At 42.3% G+C, this 16,218-nt stretch overlaps 1 protein-coding gene across 2 annotated transcripts in view; it reads left to right on the forward strand.

The window, feature by feature from the left end:
- Nucleotides 1-321: 321 nt before the first annotated feature.
- PRDM10 (PR/SET domain 10) overlaps nt 322-16,218 on the forward strand; it is a 92,344-nt gene continuing 76,447 nt past the window's right edge. Inside the window, exon 1 of one of the 2 annotated variants that reach the window (XR_006335004.1) lies at nt 322-597. The gene's annotated coding sequence lies outside the window, so the exon portion shown is untranslated. The remainder of the gene's footprint in view (nt 598-16,218) is intronic. The other variant, XM_043873091.1, reaches the window with a different exon arrangement.

Genomic DNA, 16,218 nt, shown 5'->3' on the forward strand with positions numbered 1-16,218 from the left:
AGGCGCGGCTCCCGGGACGCGGGTCCTCGGGGGCCTGCGGGGAAGGCTGGGCACCCGACGAGCGGCACCTCCTCCGGACCTGGGGTACAAGTCTCCCCACCTGGGCAGCCGGGGGTCCCTGCAAGCTGTCCCGGCCCTGAATCCGGAGAGTCGGCTTCTCTGATTGGCTTAGAGCACAAACGCAGGCGAGCGCTGCCTGAGTCGCGCTCTTTGATTGGATTTGAAACGAACAGCAGAACACGAAATAAAGAGGCCTCCCGTCATTGGGCCATCGTGTGAATCTCCTTTTGGCTTCTCCGCCGACTGAATTAGCGTCTCAGGATCTCGGTCATGAGTCTTAAATCTGGGCCTGTCAATTCGCCCCGGCGTTACTCGTCTCTAGGCGAGGCACGGAGTTTACAGAGTTCAACCAATCACATAAGGCCGAGATCAGGTTGCCAGGCAGGTTATGCTAATGAGGCCCCGCCTTTTATGCTGCTCCCACTCTGCGGCGGGAAGAACCACCTGGAGGTGGCGGGGGGGGTTTGATTTCCATCACCCCTAGGGAGAGAGGACCGGGGACCCGCTGATCTCCCAGCTCCCCTCACCCAACGTCGTGTAAGTACCTAAAGGATTAGGGGAACCGGATAAGCCAGCGTCCAGAGTACCCCATCGACTGGGAGGGTGTTTCGTCTTTGCTTAGTCCCACCCAAAATGGCGCCAAGCTCTTTCCGCGTCTCAGAGCCCGGTCGGGGCCAACCGACCGCGGACCCGGGTGGGGGGGGACTTGATGGTGGTGGTGGGGGGGAGAAATCCCGGCGGCACCGCCCGATGGTACAGTCCAGCCGGGGCTGGGACGAGGCACCTCACTCGGGGTGGGGGGTCAAACCATCTGCACCTTCCAAGGGGAAAGGGGCGAGATCCGCTCTCGGAGCCCTCCTGGCGCTGCGATCGGCCATGGCTCTGGCGCCTCTTCGCCCTGCCTTCCCCGCGCGCGGCCTCCCCCCCGCGACCCCCGAGCGGCTCGCACGCTCCGCCGGCCGCGCGCACCTCTCCTCCCCTGCCCGCGTTGGTTGGGCCGGGACGGCAGTTGGGCGCCCTGCGCGCTCCTGCGGCGGCGGTTGGCCGGGCGCTCGGGGTGCGGCGGGCCGTCTCGGCCGGCGGGCGCGGGGGCGGCGGGCTCCGTGGACCGGGCACCCTGCTTTGTCTCGGGAGGCCGCGCCGCCGTCCTGCCGTGGATTCCTGGTGTCCCCGGGACCCGGCGAGGCCCTGCTCGGACGGCGTGGGGGTGGCCGGCGTGGGTCGGTCGTGGTGGACGGCGTCCGCAGTGGGCAGGGCGCGGGCCGAGGTCCACGTGCCCTCGGGGTCTAGCCCGAGGCCTCTGGGGAGCCGGTTGGTGATGCCAGCCGACCGTCTGCTTTCCTTAAGCGCTTTTGAGTCTGCGGCCCCGTATCAGGCCCTCCACCGAATACAGCGAACGCAGCGCTCTGGAATCGCGGGCGTGCGTGCCTGCCTAGCCTTGCCTGGCGGGTTGGTGGGTTTCGTTCCATTTTCAGTCTGCGTCTGCCTACGTCTAAGCATGAGCGGGTTCTAGGTCTGAACCCGAGGGTTCGGCGCCTGAGCCGTCCCACCCACCCAGGCCCTGTGCCGTCTGCGCCTGTTCAAATCTGGCCTGGCTCATCGTCCCCAAACGGTCTTGAAACTCAAAAGCAACCTTCCTTAAAAACAGAACTGCTTGTGACGGTTTGCGGCCTCTGGGTCAGACCCGCTCCTTTGTTTCTTTTTCTACCTTTTGCTGGAAGCTCTTTGAGGGCAGGAAGATACGCGGCGTGCCCCGGGTACCCTCCCACACACTCCTCCCACGGCACTGCAGCAGCTTCCACGTTGAGAAGCCGTGCTTACATGATGCTCTAGAAATGAAAAAGCAAGGTTGAGAAAAAAGATGGATTGAGGCAAAGCCATCCTTAAAGCAGCGTTGATTCAATCTAATATGTTTACAAAGTAACTTCTGTGTTTTTAAATGAAGTGAAATTGACATAAAGTGAACAGTTTCGTACTAGATGCACATTTAAAAATTTTGAACCAAAACTTTTTTTTTTTCACTTTGTAACTCTTATTTATTCCTTGCACCCATTCTTGGCTCTTCTTTGTTTTGCAAGGGCGCTAAACTGCTGTCTGCTTTTCTGAATAAGCCATTTTTTCCTAATGTTTTGCAGTATGCCCCACACGGGATAATGTGTCCATCGAGTATGTATGGTAGGTAAGGCTGTAGAGAAGGCGAAGCTCAGGTCTTCAAGGGCCCTCAGTACTTTTTAAGATACTACAGTGGTATAAGGGATAGTGTATCAATCCAGTGTAATCCTAAATTGGTTGGCACTGGTTCAATCTCCACGTGTCTGAATTTTTTTTTTCTAGTTTTAACAGTAAGGCATGATCATTGTAGAAAATAGAGAAATAGTATATAAAAAGTAAAAATTAATCTGAAGTTCAATTACCAGAGATAGTTTCTACTAGTATTTTGGTTACTTCAAATCTTTTGTATGTGCTTAGAAAATGTTTTTGCAAACTTATGTGGTTTTCATATCTAGTTTTTTTTGGGGGGGTTGTTTACTTATGATTTTTCTCTTTTAAAAATGTAGATAGTTACCTAATGACTTCACTGATGGTTTGCTATTTTCAGTAGTTTTCCCCCATTATTTGAAGGGGCCATCATGAAATCCTCTGAACTAAAGGAATTAGGAAATTTGGATCGTTCTGTTTTTCACAAGTAGAATTTATTGATTGCTGTTTAAATTTATCATAGGTAACCTAATGAAGTAGATTTCTGAGTAATAAGTAGAATTGTTTGAAGAGCTGAGAAATACTGAACTGTAATTTTGGTTTCCTTAGTAGGCTTACATATACACCCTGTCATCCCAATGTTGGATTTGTTTAGCCAGAGTTTGTTCTAAAATAGAATACTGATGTTCTTTGACCTATGCCCGGTAAAATACGGTCTTTCCCCACCCACTTAAGTCCCGGAGAGTGTAGACACACCCTGTCCAGCCATTTGTATGATTTTCACAAGCAGAATTTATTGGCTACTGTTTAAATTTGTCATAGGTGCTCTAATAGATTAGCAGTATTGGTCTGGTGACTAGAAAGAGCCGTGAGTTAAGGAAATGCTATGGCCACCTCTATGTAGAATGGTCCCACTGGAGTTCTCCTGGGGATCTGGTAGGGGCAGGAAGTGAGAGGGTAACTTTTCTGACTTTATTATGTTGGTCATTCTCGAACTCTTCCTCTCCCTCTGTGGCCTTATGCTGTTTACATGAATTACTGCTTAAGGGGTGTCTGGCCTGGGTCGTATTTATTCTCTAAATTGTAAGCCTAGTTCAGGACTTAACGTGGGACATTCTGAGCAGTAGCCTTTCCAGTTTTATCTGCAAAGCAGTTTATTTGCCCTTTCTGTGATACTTGATACATTACTGTTAGTACTGAAACATTCTTCCCACTCCCTTTCCAAAGTCCTTTGGTGGTTTCAGGCTTCCCCTTGCCCAGACCTTTGTAGATTTTAAATGTTCAGGTTGTGGACAGCAACTGCAAGTAGGTTCTTTTTGGATAACTTTTGAGATATTCTAAAGAATTGGGGTTGAAGAAATGGAGAGGGAGGAGAGAGACTATAGATCCTCCCAAGTTACAATCATAGCAAGACCAGCTAAAAATGTGGTGAAAACACTCATTATAAAATTATAAAACACTCATTATTGCACATTATGAAACAATAATGTGCAGGGCTTTAATAACTCCAAACACAGAGATTGCTGGAAGGTGAACCTGCAAACAGCCTCATTTATCTCAGCATTGGAACACTGGAGCCGAATCCCCACTTTTCTACCCACATGCCGCACTCTGACTCTCTGATTGTAGCCACAGTCTCTTCCTGTGTCTCAGACCTGTGCTGTCTGGTCCAGTGGCTAGTGCCGTGTGTGTGACTTACAGGCCAGATTTTGAGATTTAGTGTAAAAACAATGAAATATTTCAATTTCCAAAATAGTGATTACGTGTCGAAATGATAATATGTCGCCAATCCCATGTTAATAAATATATTATTGCAATTAATTTAGCCTGTTTGTACTTTAAACAAATGTGGCCGCTGTAAGATTTGAAATTATGTTTATGGCTTGCATGTGTGGCTTTGCCTGATAACAACAGCCACCTTAGTCCCGTGGGGCCGTGTGCTCCCAGGCGGCAGTAAATCATCATACAATGTATTATCTCTTTGTTTCTATAGTTTCAGCCAAAAGATCCTGCTTATGGTAGATGTATCTGATTTCTTTTAGTGCTTTATGATAGCTCTCACAGAAGCACTATTATTCTTCTGAAGAATACCTTAATCTTAAAACCACTTCCAGGTAATTGAGTTAACTGTTACTGAATTAATATATTCAATTAATCACTGAACTTAAAATAATGAAATGACATCTGTTAAGCACATAATCCATTAAAGAAAACGTTGAGCTAAGCATAATCAGCTGAATTTTCCCCAGCTTGGTCTGCTACTTACTCATTGATTTTTATAATGGACTGTTTTTCAAAGATTTAAGAAATATTTCTGAGAGAAACTTGAAATTGAGAAAATCAAGCTCACAATTTATTTTTTTCTCCTGTGATTAAAGAAAAGGCCACAATTGTTTTAAGTGTGGAACACTTTGGACCAGCTCATGGGACAACTATCCTTTTAAACACAGTTGAAAGAATGGTATTCTTTTGGGACTTCCCTGGCGGTCCAGTGGTTAAAACTCTGCTCTTCCACTGCAAGAGGCATGGATTCCATCCTTTGGTCAGGGAAGTAGGATCCTGCAGGCCAAGTGGCCTGGCCAAGAAAAAAAAAGTAGATGAGACACTATACTTTAAAAAAAAAAAGTCATTATTTTTATTTGATTTTGCTACCCTGTGTGATGGTTTGATGCAGTGTCCAATTTAACAGCATGGGCCCTGTGGGGCAAAAAAAAAACCTATCTTCAGAACTCAGCTCAATTGACTGGCTGTGATCTTCGGCCCATTAGTTAACTTCTGTAAGCCTTAGTTTCTTTATCAAATTATTAAACTAGTTTCTTAATTATTAATTGGGTGTAGTAGTACCAGGCTTGCCAGGTGGCACAGTGGTACAGAATCTGCCTGCCAGTGCAGAGATGCAGGAGAGTTTGATTCCCTGGGTCGAGACGATCTCCTGGAGAAAAAATGGCAGTGCGCTCCAATATTCTTGCCTAGGAAATCCTGTGAACAGAGGAGCCTGGTGGGCTACAGTTCATGGCGTCACAGAGAGTCAGACACGACTGAGCACACACAATATCGTGGAGCAACTATTTGTACTCATTTCTTGCTTCCTAAATGTGTTGTAAATTCCTAGAAGCTTGGAACATTTTTGTAGTCCCCTCATATAGAATGCAGTTCGAAAGTGCCTTTTAGTTGTGCTGTGCTGTGTTTAGTCTGTGTCCTGTGGGAATAAAGGAGTGAGTGCAATTAACATAAGACATTAAAGTGAGGAGGAGAATTTTCCTCCCTCTCCTTCACAATTCTTACTTTTGTATGCACGTCTCACCATCTTGTTGGCATTGCTTGAAGGTTTTGCTTGGGGGTTATTTTCTTGGGGGTTATTTTCAGTCTCACCGCAAACCATCATTATAGGCAAACTTGTTATAATGTTTTTCTGATAGAGGAATAGCTGTAATCCTTTGACTAATTATTGCTTTGTGTTTGACTTTTCACGTTTAATTCTTACTGTGTGATAGTGGCAACAGGGGTTTACAAGTGAAAAAAAGGAGACATAAGTTTAGCATAAAAGTGGCGGGAGCAAGGACTGGGTCCTCAGTCCCAGGCAGTGGTGTGTATTTTTATAAGATTCAGCCTCTTACTCATTATTTATTTATCTTCTCTTTTATCCTTTTTCTCTTAAAGTGATGAATTGAAAGTTTTCTGGATTTCAAGTGCTTCATAACTTGATAAACAAGCACCAGCGGCCAATGGCCATTTAGGACACTTGTTTATGTAACACATAAGTTTTCTCAAGTATGTTTAAGCCACTGAAGTAAGGTGTGAAGTAACCACAAAGCAATAGTTCTGGAATTAAAACTAAATTATGGAGCAGTAATTGTACTTTGATTAACTTTGTTTCATTTAAAAATTTTAAGAAAGTTGAAAAGAATTAAAAGTTGAAAAGAAAAAAAATCACAGAAAATAAAAAACAAAAAGAAAAGGAAAACAAAAACAAAATGAAATTTAAAAAAAAAAGATAAAACAATTTAAGGAAGTTGATCCTTATATATATACATAGTTTTCCCAAACCTTAGGAATCTCATTGAACAATTGTATCTTTTTATACTTCATTTTAAAAATCATCTCTTTTTCAGATTTGTGGTTTTTCAACAGTTATAAACTATAGGAGGTATATTTTAATTCTAACAAACTCTTTATAAGACCGCTACATAAAAAAATCCAAAACTTTACTGAGTGACTCCAAGTAAACTCTAAATAAATGGAGAGACTGCTTTGAGGACTGAAAGATTTAATATTGTAAAGAATCAATTTTTTGGAAACTGACTTATGGATTTAATGTAATCCTAGCAAACTGAAAAGCAAAAACTAAACAAGCTAATAAATTTTTTGTCAAGGCCTGAGATAAAGCAAGACACTCTTGAAAAAGAAAACGAAGTTGGAAAAACTTATGTTCCAGAGATGAAGAAGAGTTAAATAAAGACAGTGTGATCCTGCAAACAAAACAAAACAAAACAAAAAGACAGTGTGATCCTGGCACCAGGGTAGAGCAATAAACCAACTGAACACCCCAAGGAGTCCAGAAACAGTCTCTCACACAGTCAAACATTTGATTTATGACCCAGGAGGCATGGCAGATAAAAGGCCAAACAACACAACTTTAAGAAGTTGACATTGAGAACTAAATTCATGACCTCAGTCTAAAGAGGGTATCTTTATTTAAGATGTTACCTGCACTAACAGAATAAGGGTAAGAGTCTTGAGCAGGCACTTCTGAAAAGAAGAAATCCAGGTGTCTAATAAACATATGAGAAGGTGCTCAACCTTGTTAATAATCAAGGAAATGAAAATTACAACCAGAGTGCTATGTTACTGTGAACCTAAAGTTGGCAAACACATACCTAACTTGAAGCTGGCAATACCAAGTCCTGAAGTTGTTGGGCAATAGAACAGTCATACCTGGCTGGTAGAAATAGAAACTGGTATGACCACTTAGGAAAACCTTTTGGCATTGCCTGGAAAGTCAAAGACATGCAGACGCCAAAGTCCAGGTATTACACTGTTAGAGAAATTCGTATGCATCACAGAACCCAGAAGAATATTTGGGGTAATTAATTTCCCTGATATGAGTTGACTGAATTCATATTTGAGAGCTGCTGTGTTCTGTAAACAGGTAACTGTATTTTGGCACAATGGTAAATAAATGTTTTTTTCCTTCTCTGATGGATCTTTTAATAATATCCAATCTGGTCTTCATTTCCTAAAACAGTTGTGTCTGACTCTTTGCAACCCCATGGACTGTAGCCCACCAGGCTCCTCTGTCCATGGAATTCTCCAGGCAAGAATACTAGATTGGGTAGCCATTCCCTTCTCCAGGAGATCTTCCTGACCCAGGGATTGAACCTGGGTCTCTTGCATTGCTGGCAGGTTCTTTACCATCTGAGCCACTAGGGAACCAATAATATCCAGACTGGTCTTCATTTCCTAAAACCATGCTGGCACAGAATAGGCCTTTAGTAAATATTTTTATGTTTAAAAATTATTTGAATTTTTATGGTGAGTACCCTTCACTATAGCTTTGTAGTTGCTTATCCCTGGCTGTTGATTAATTTGCTCAATTAAATCTGTCTGTGGGTTCCAGTTGTCAAGATCAAGATAAAGAACTTGCCTCACATCCAGTATTTTCCCACCACTCTGTACTGAGAAAACACTTGGAGAAATGTCCTGACTTGTACAAGATATCTCTGAATATCAGGCCAGTGGTGAATGCTGGCTTCCTATGAAGTGTAGTGAAGTGAAAGTCGCTCAGTCGTGTCCGACTCTTTGTGACCCCATGGACTATACACCCATGGAATTCTCCAGGCCAGAATACTGGAATGGATAGCCTTTCCCTTCTCCAGGGCACCTTCCCAACCCAGGGATCAAACCCAGGTCTCCTGCATTGCAGATAGATTCTTTACTGTCTGAGCCACCAGGGCAGCCCAAGAATACTGGAGTGGGGAACCTATCCCTTCCACCTCAGATCTTCCTGACCCAGGAATCAAACCAGGGTCTCCTGTATTGCAGGTGGATTCTTTGCCAACTGAATCAGGGAAGTCCCACTGGCTTCCTGTAATAGTTTTATGAAGTTGGAGGAGGTTGAAATTAGAACAGCATATTAATTATATGCCATTAATACAGAGTTTTTATGGAGGCAATAACTGCCTCATCGTGTCATCTGTCTGGGCATACTATTTTGTTAATCAAATGCTAATTTTTGACCATTCCGTGTTTCATATTTAACTTTGTGAACAAGGGACCAAGGCTGAGGAGTGAGAATTTGAACATGAACAGTAGATGAGACCCATATTACCTGTTCACAGGGGGACTGAACTGGATAACAAAGGGAATTACTTGGAGCCAGTGTCATCTGGCTTCTTAGTCCTGGGAAAGGGCCATGGTCCAGTCTGCTGGAACAAAAGGCTGGGCTTATTTCAGGAGGAGAGTGTTTCATGCAGAGTGAATGGGTAGTCACACTGTCTTCTCTTGAGTTATACACATGATGTTAAATTAGGAAACCTGTGCTCTAGAATAATTTCCTCTATGCAGTTTAAATACTTTTTTCCTAGTTAAAACATTTTGAAGCACTTGAATTTATTGAGGGAACAGCTTAGTACTTGAGATTATGCCTCTTAACATTACGTAGTATTTTACGCTAACCTGGATTTGTGATCATCGAGTCACAGTTACCACCTGGAGCCCTCTGTTAAGTGCGGGTTCCAGGGCCCCAGAAGACCCACCTGCGAGTCTCCTATTTAGTTACTGCGATTGTTGTTTCAGTGAGGAGCTTGCGATATGTGGGCCAGATAGCTTTCTGTCTATAGGTGTGCCTGGGCCCCAGGCTGTACTTGTACTCTTGCCAGTTCTCTCGAGAACAGATGCTTCTGTTGAGAAAGGGGGCTGGAGGGATTGTGCTCAGAGCTGTGTTATCCGCAGTCAGAAAACGTGGATGCTGCATATTATTTGATGAGTCATTCGTATCAATCGTTCAGTCTTCAGATGTTCCTCATAGACCCATATTTGCATACAAAGCTTGTTTCAAATATTCCTGATAAGTGCATAGAACAGATTTGCTTGTTATCACGTGGCTAAGGAAAGCTGGAAAATCAAGTGTGCATGAGAGTAATCTGATTGGCAAGGAAGACCACCTGAAGTAACCACCACCAGCCTTTTCAGAATTCTAAGACATTCATAACACAAACGTATTAGAGAAGCTGGTAAGATGCATATTTTGAAGAAGGGTATAAAGATTCTTGCCAAGTTTTTGTTTGGTAAAAAAAAGATCTCTCCTTTTTTTAATTTATTTATTTATTTTTCCCTTTATTTTTTTCAGTGGGTTTTGTCATACATTGATATGAATCAGCCATAGATTTACACGTGTTCCCCATCCCGATCCTCCCTCCCACCTCCCTCTCCACCCGATTCCTCTGGGTCTTCCCAGTGCACCAGGCCCGAGCACTTGTCTCATGCATCCCACCTGGGCTGGTGATCTGTTTCACCATAGATAATATACATGCTGTTCTTTCGAAACATCCCACCCTCACCTTCTCCCACAGAGTTCAAAAGTCTGTTCTGTACTTCTGTGTCTCTTTTTCTGATGAAACTGGAGCCCATTATACAGAGTGAAGTAAGCCAGAAAGATAAACAACATTACAGCATACTAACACATATATATGGAATTTAGAAAGATGGTAATGACAACCCTATATGCAAAAAGATCTCTCTTTTTAAAAGGTGACTTGGGGCACTAAAGTTCTGTTTTTCTTTCTTTTTGGCCACAGTGCACAGCTTTCTGCATCTTAGTTCCCTGACCAGGGAGACTTAACCAACCGCCCTTGGCGGTAAAAGTTCAGAGTCCTGCCACTAGACTGCCAAGAAATTCCCATGAATAATAATTAATAATTATTATTTTGGGGGAAATTGATGCAATTATTTAATTTTTAAAGTTTTTTTTTAGATTTTAAAAGATTTTTTAAAACTTTAAAATTTTGAATTTAATTATTTAACAGATTTAGTAGATATAATTCATATGCCATAAAATATACCCATTATAGTTAATTTTTTAGCTTATATGCAAAGGTTTGCAGCCATCAACACAATTTAAATTGAAAACATTTTCAGCACTGCAGAAAGAAGCCCTATATCCATTGGCAGTCACTCCCGTTCACCTGACAACCCCATCTCCAGGGGATATTTCTGTCTCTATAGATCTGCCTATTCTGGACATTTCATATTACTAGAATTTACAAGTAATCTTCAGTGTGCATCAGCCATCAATAGTTACTAATATCATGAAGTTGGAGTACAAGTTAAGTGCTCTGATCATTACCTGTGCTTATTGCTCAGTTGTGTCCAATTCTTTGCAACCCCCAGGCTCCTCTGTCCATGAGATTCTCCAGGCAAGAATACTGGAGTGGGTTGCCATTCCCTTCTCCAGGGGATCTTCCCGACCCAGGGATCAAAGTCAGGTCTCCTTCATTGCAGGTGAATTCTTTACCATCTTAGCCACCAGGAAAGCCCAGTCTTTGCCCAGTGCTTCCTAAAGGCAGTTCCTGGCATCAGTATAATCAGTCCTTGATATTGCTTTTAGAATGATTCTCCAAAAAAGTGTTATTACAGTGATAAAATATGTTTCTTGCCTTTGTGCAAGAGTTGGCCACGACCGGCTGACTTCAGCATCCTCTGGAGAGGTTCATAAACAAAGACTCCTACTCTTCCCCTCTACCTTTGCAGTGGAGAGAATCTAGAATTTCAAGAGTGTAACTCTGGAATGTGTCTTTTTGCCTAGGCCCTTAGGTGAATCTGATAAAACCAGTTCACGGATGTTGGGAATTGTAATTCTTCACTTTGAAGTCTTAGAGCCCATCCTTAACTGTGTTTGAGGCTTTTCTCTCTTGTACACACACCAGTCCCTGAGCATAGCCTCAATTTCTGTTGCCTTTGAAACCTTCTCAAGCTGTGTTCATCAGAAATGCCCTTATATTTACTCTAGAAGCAAATATTCTCTTTCTTTCTGTCTCTATCTCCCTGTATATAAAGATTCTTGATGTTTATTGCCAAATGGTTTCCTCAAAGGTTAGCATTGATTTAAACGCCCATCTTTTTTCTTTCTAAAAAACAATTTGAACATGTTCTGTTGTTCATTCTGTTAATTGATGTGCCAACTTAATTCCTATCCTTTCCTATTTTCTGTTGTAAAATAAAAATTATTCTTTATTAAAAAGAAAAGCAGCTTGAGGTATAATTCATGTACCATACAATTCACTCAGTTAAAGCATACAGTTCAGTGGCTTTAGTGTATTCACAGTTATACAACTGTCAACACAATCAATTTTAAAATATTTTCACAACTTCAAAAGAAACTCTATATCTCTTAGCCATTACCCCGTAATTCCCCATTTCACCCCAATCTCTGGGCAACCACTTATCCATTTTCTATCTCTAGTGATTTGTCTTTTCTGCTATGTCATATAAATTCAATGTGTGGTCCTTTGTGACCAGCTTCTTTCACTTAGCAAAGTTTTAAAGGTTCATTCTTATTGTAGCATGTGTCAGTATTCCTTTCCTTTTGCTGAGTAGTATTCCATTATATGGATGTACCATATTTTATCTCTGTTCATCAGTTGATGAATGTTTAGGTTGTTTCCACTTTATAGCTATTATGAATAATGCTGCTAAGAATGTTCATGTACAAGTTTTTCTGTGGACCTATGTTTTTATTTCCCTTGGGTTCCCTTGGGTTTTTTATACCTTGGTGGCAAAGCTCTGGGTCATTTGGTTAACTGTGTTTAGCCTTAAGAAATCGCCAGACTGTTTTCCAGTGACTGCAGCATTTTACATTCTCACCAGCGGTGTCTGAGGGTTCCAGTTTTCCTACTTACTCACCAACACTTGCTATTAGCTGTTTCTGTTTCAGAATTTTGAATGAAATTGAAAAGATTAAAGTACACTGCCAAAATAAGCATAATAGAAGCTAGAAGATCATTAACAAAGGCAACTTTGTGTAGTTAGTTATCATAAAAGATGTTGCCAGTGTTACGGATATAGGTGAATATTTTGCTGAAGTTGAGGGTACATAAACTATGTTCAGTGGGCTTCCCTGGTAGCGCAACTGGTTAAGAATCTGCCTGCAGTGCAGGAGACCCGGGTTAAATGCCTGGGTCGGGAAGATCCCCTGGAGAAGGGATAAGCCACCCACTCCAGTATTTATGGGCTTCCTTGGTGGCTCAGACAGTAAAGAATCTGCCTGCAATGTGGGAGACCTGGGTTTGATCCCTGGGTAGGGAAGATCCCCTGGAGGAGAGCGTGGCAACCCCCTCCAGTATTTTTGCCTGGAGAATCCCCATGGACAGAGGAGTCTGGCAAACTACAGTCCGTGGGGTCACAAAGAGTTGAACATGACGGAGAGACTAAGCACAAGCTATGTTCAATTAGAATTCTGAAGTTGCAATATGTTGTATTTTTTCCTTATGTCCAACTAGAATTCTGAAGCTGCAGTATGCTGTAATATTTTCTTAGCTGGGAAAACCTTTACTGTTAGTGGAGAGTTTACGAGTGTATGAATTGAATTTCAAGAATGTTCTGCTTACACAATATCAGGTGAAGAACCAGGGGTGCTCTTTCCTCTTAACCTTAGGAGTCAACTTGAATTATTAAGGTGTATTAATAATTAGTATCAGTAACACGAAAAGACACTGATGCTAGGAAAGACTGAAGGTAGGAGGTGAAGGGAGTGACAGAGGATAAGATGGTTGGATGGCATCACTGAACGAACTCTGGGAAATAGTGAAGGACAGGAAAGCCTGGCATGTTGCAGTCCATGGGGTTGCAAAGAGTCATACACGACTTAGTGACTGAACAACAATCAGTAACAAGAACAACTACAACCAAGAACATTTGCCAGTGTTTCCCAAGTGTCCACTGGGGAAGGGAATGGCAAACCACTTCAGTATTCCTGCCTTAAGAACCCCATGAACAGTATGAAAAGGCAAAAATATATGACACTGAAAGATAAACTCCCCAGGTCGGTAGGTGCCCAATATGCTGCTGGAGAAGAGTGGAGAAATAACTCCAAAAAGAATGAAGAGGTGGAGCCAAAGCAAAAACAATGTCCAGGAGTAGATGTGGCTGATGATGGAAGTCCGATGCTGTAAAGAACAACATTGCATAGGAACCTGGAATGTTACGTCCATGAATCAAGGTAAATTGGAAGTGGTCAAACAGGAGATGGCAAGAGTGAACATTGATATTTTAGAAATCAGTGAACTAAAATGGACTGAAATGGGTGAATTTATTTCAGATGACCATTATATCTACTTCTGTGGGCAAGAATTCCTTAGCAGAAAAGGAGTAGCTCTCATAGGCAACAAAAGAGTCTGAAATGCAGTACTTGGGTGCAATCTCAAAAATGACAGGGTGATCTCTGTGTATTTCCAAGACAAACCATTCAATATCCCAGTAATCCAAGTCTATGCCCCAACCAGTAATGCTGAAGAAGCTGAAGTTGAACTGTTCTATGATGACCTACAAGACCTTCTAGAACCAACACTGAAAAAAGATGTCCTTTTCATCATAAGGTACTGGAATGCAAAAGTAGGAAGTCAAGAGATACCTGGGGTAACAGGCAGACTTGCCCTTGGAGTACAAAATGACATAAGGCAAAGGCTAACAGTTTTTCCAAGAGAATGCACTGGTCATAGCAAACACCCTCTTCCTACAGCACAGGAGATGACTCTACACATGGATGTCACCAGATAGTTAATACCAAAATCAGATTGATTATATTTTTTGCAGCCAAAGATAGAGAAGCTATATACAGTCAGCAAAAACAAAACCAGGAGCTGACTGTTGCTCAGATCATGAACCCCTTACTGCCAAATTCAGAGTTAAATTGGAGAAAGTAGGGAAATTCATTAGACCATTCAGGTATGACCTAAATCAAATCCCTTACATCGTGTACAGGGGAAGTGACAAATAGATTCAAGGGATTAGATCTGATAGACAGAGTACTGGAAGAATTATGAACAGAGTTTTGTGACATTGTACAGGAGGCAGTGAGTAAGACCATCCCCAAGAAAAATACAAAAAGGCAAAATGGTTGTCTGAGGAGGCCTTACAAATAGCTGAAAAAAGAAGAGAAGCTAAAGGCAAAGGAGAAAAGCAAAGATATATCCATCTGAATGCAAGGTTCCAAAGAATAACAAGGAGAGATAAGAAAGCCTTTCTCAGTGATCAATGTGAATAAATAGAGGAAAACAATAGAATGGGAAAGACTAGCAATCTCTTCAAGAAAATGAGATACCAAGGGAACATTTCATGCAAAGATGGGCACACTAAAGGGCAGAAATGGTATGGACCTAACAGAAGTAGAGGATATTATGAAAAGGTGGCAATAATACATGGAAGAACTGTACAAAAAAGATCTTAATAACCCAGATAACCACGATGGTGTGATCACTCACCTGGAGTCTGAAGTCAAGTGGGCCTTAGGAAGCATCACTGTGAACAAAGCTAGTGAAGGTGCTGGAATTCCAGTTGAGCTATTTCAGATCCTAAAAGATGATGCTGTGAAAGTGCTGCACTCAATATGCCAGCAAATTTGAAAAACTCAACAGTGGCCACAGGACTGGAAAAGATCAGTTTTCATTCCACTCCCAAAGAAAGGCAATGCCAAAGAATGCTCAAACTACTGCACAATTGCACTCATCTCATACGCTAGTAAATACTCAAAATTCTCCAAGCCAGGCTTCAACAGTATGTGAACCAAGAATTTCCAGATGTTCAAGCTGGTTTTAGAAAAGGCAGAGGAACCAGAGATCAAATTGCCAACATCTGTTGGATCATCAAAAAAGCAAGAGAGTTCCAGAAAACCATCTACTTCTGCTTTATTGATTACACTAAAGCTTTTGACTGTGGATCATGACAAACTGTGGAAAAATCTTCAAGAGATGGGAATACCAGACCACCTTACCTGCCTCCTGAGAAACCTGTGTGCAGGTCAAGAAGCAACAGTTAAAATTGGACATGGAACAATGAACTAGTTCCAAAATGGGAAAGGAGTATGTCAAGGCTGTATATTGTCACCACTGGTTTTTAACTTATATGCAGAGTTCATCATGTGAAATGCTGGACTGGATGAAGCACAAGCTGGAATCAAGATTGCCGGGAGAAATATCAAAACCTCAGATATGCAGATAACACCACCCTTCTGGCAGAAAGTGAAGAACAGAGGAGCCTTTTGATGAAAGTGAAAGAGGAGAGTGAAGAAGCTGGCTTAAAACAACATTCAGAAAACTTAAGATCATGGCATCCAGTCTCATCACTTCATGGCAAATAGATGGAGAAACAATTAAAACAGTGAGATACTTTTTTTGGGGAACTCCAAAATCACTGCGGATGGTGACTGAAGCCATGAAATGAAAAGACACTTGCTCCTTGGAAGACAAGCTATGACCAACCTAGAGAGCATATTAAAAAGCAGTGACATTACTTTGCTGACAAAAGTTCATGTAGTCAAAGCTATGGTTTTTCCAGTAGTCATGTATGGATGTGAGAGTTGGACCATAAAGAAAGCTGAGCGCCAAAGAAGTGATGCTTTTGAACTGTGATGATGGAGAAGATGCTTGTGAGTCTGTTGGACTGCAAGGAGATCAAACCAGTGAATCCTAAAGGAAATCAACCCTGAATACTCACTGGAAGGACTGATGCTGAAGCCGAAGCTCCAATACTTTGGCCACCTGATGCGAAGAACTGGCTCATTGGAAAAGACCCTGGTGCTAGGAAAGATTGAAGGCAGGAGGAGAAGGGGACGACAGAGTATGAGATGGTTGGATGGCATCACTGACTCAATGGACATGAGTTTGAGCAAGCTCTGGGAGCTGGTGATGGCCAGGGAAGCCTGGCATGCTGTAGTCCATGGGGTCACAAAGAGTTGGACATGACCGA

This window comes from Cervus elaphus, chromosome 2 (genome assembly GCF_910594005.1).
Source record: "Cervus elaphus chromosome 2, mCerEla1.1, whole genome shotgun sequence".
NCBI classification, from domain to species: domain Eukaryota; kingdom Metazoa; phylum Chordata; class Mammalia; order Artiodactyla; family Cervidae; genus Cervus; species Cervus elaphus.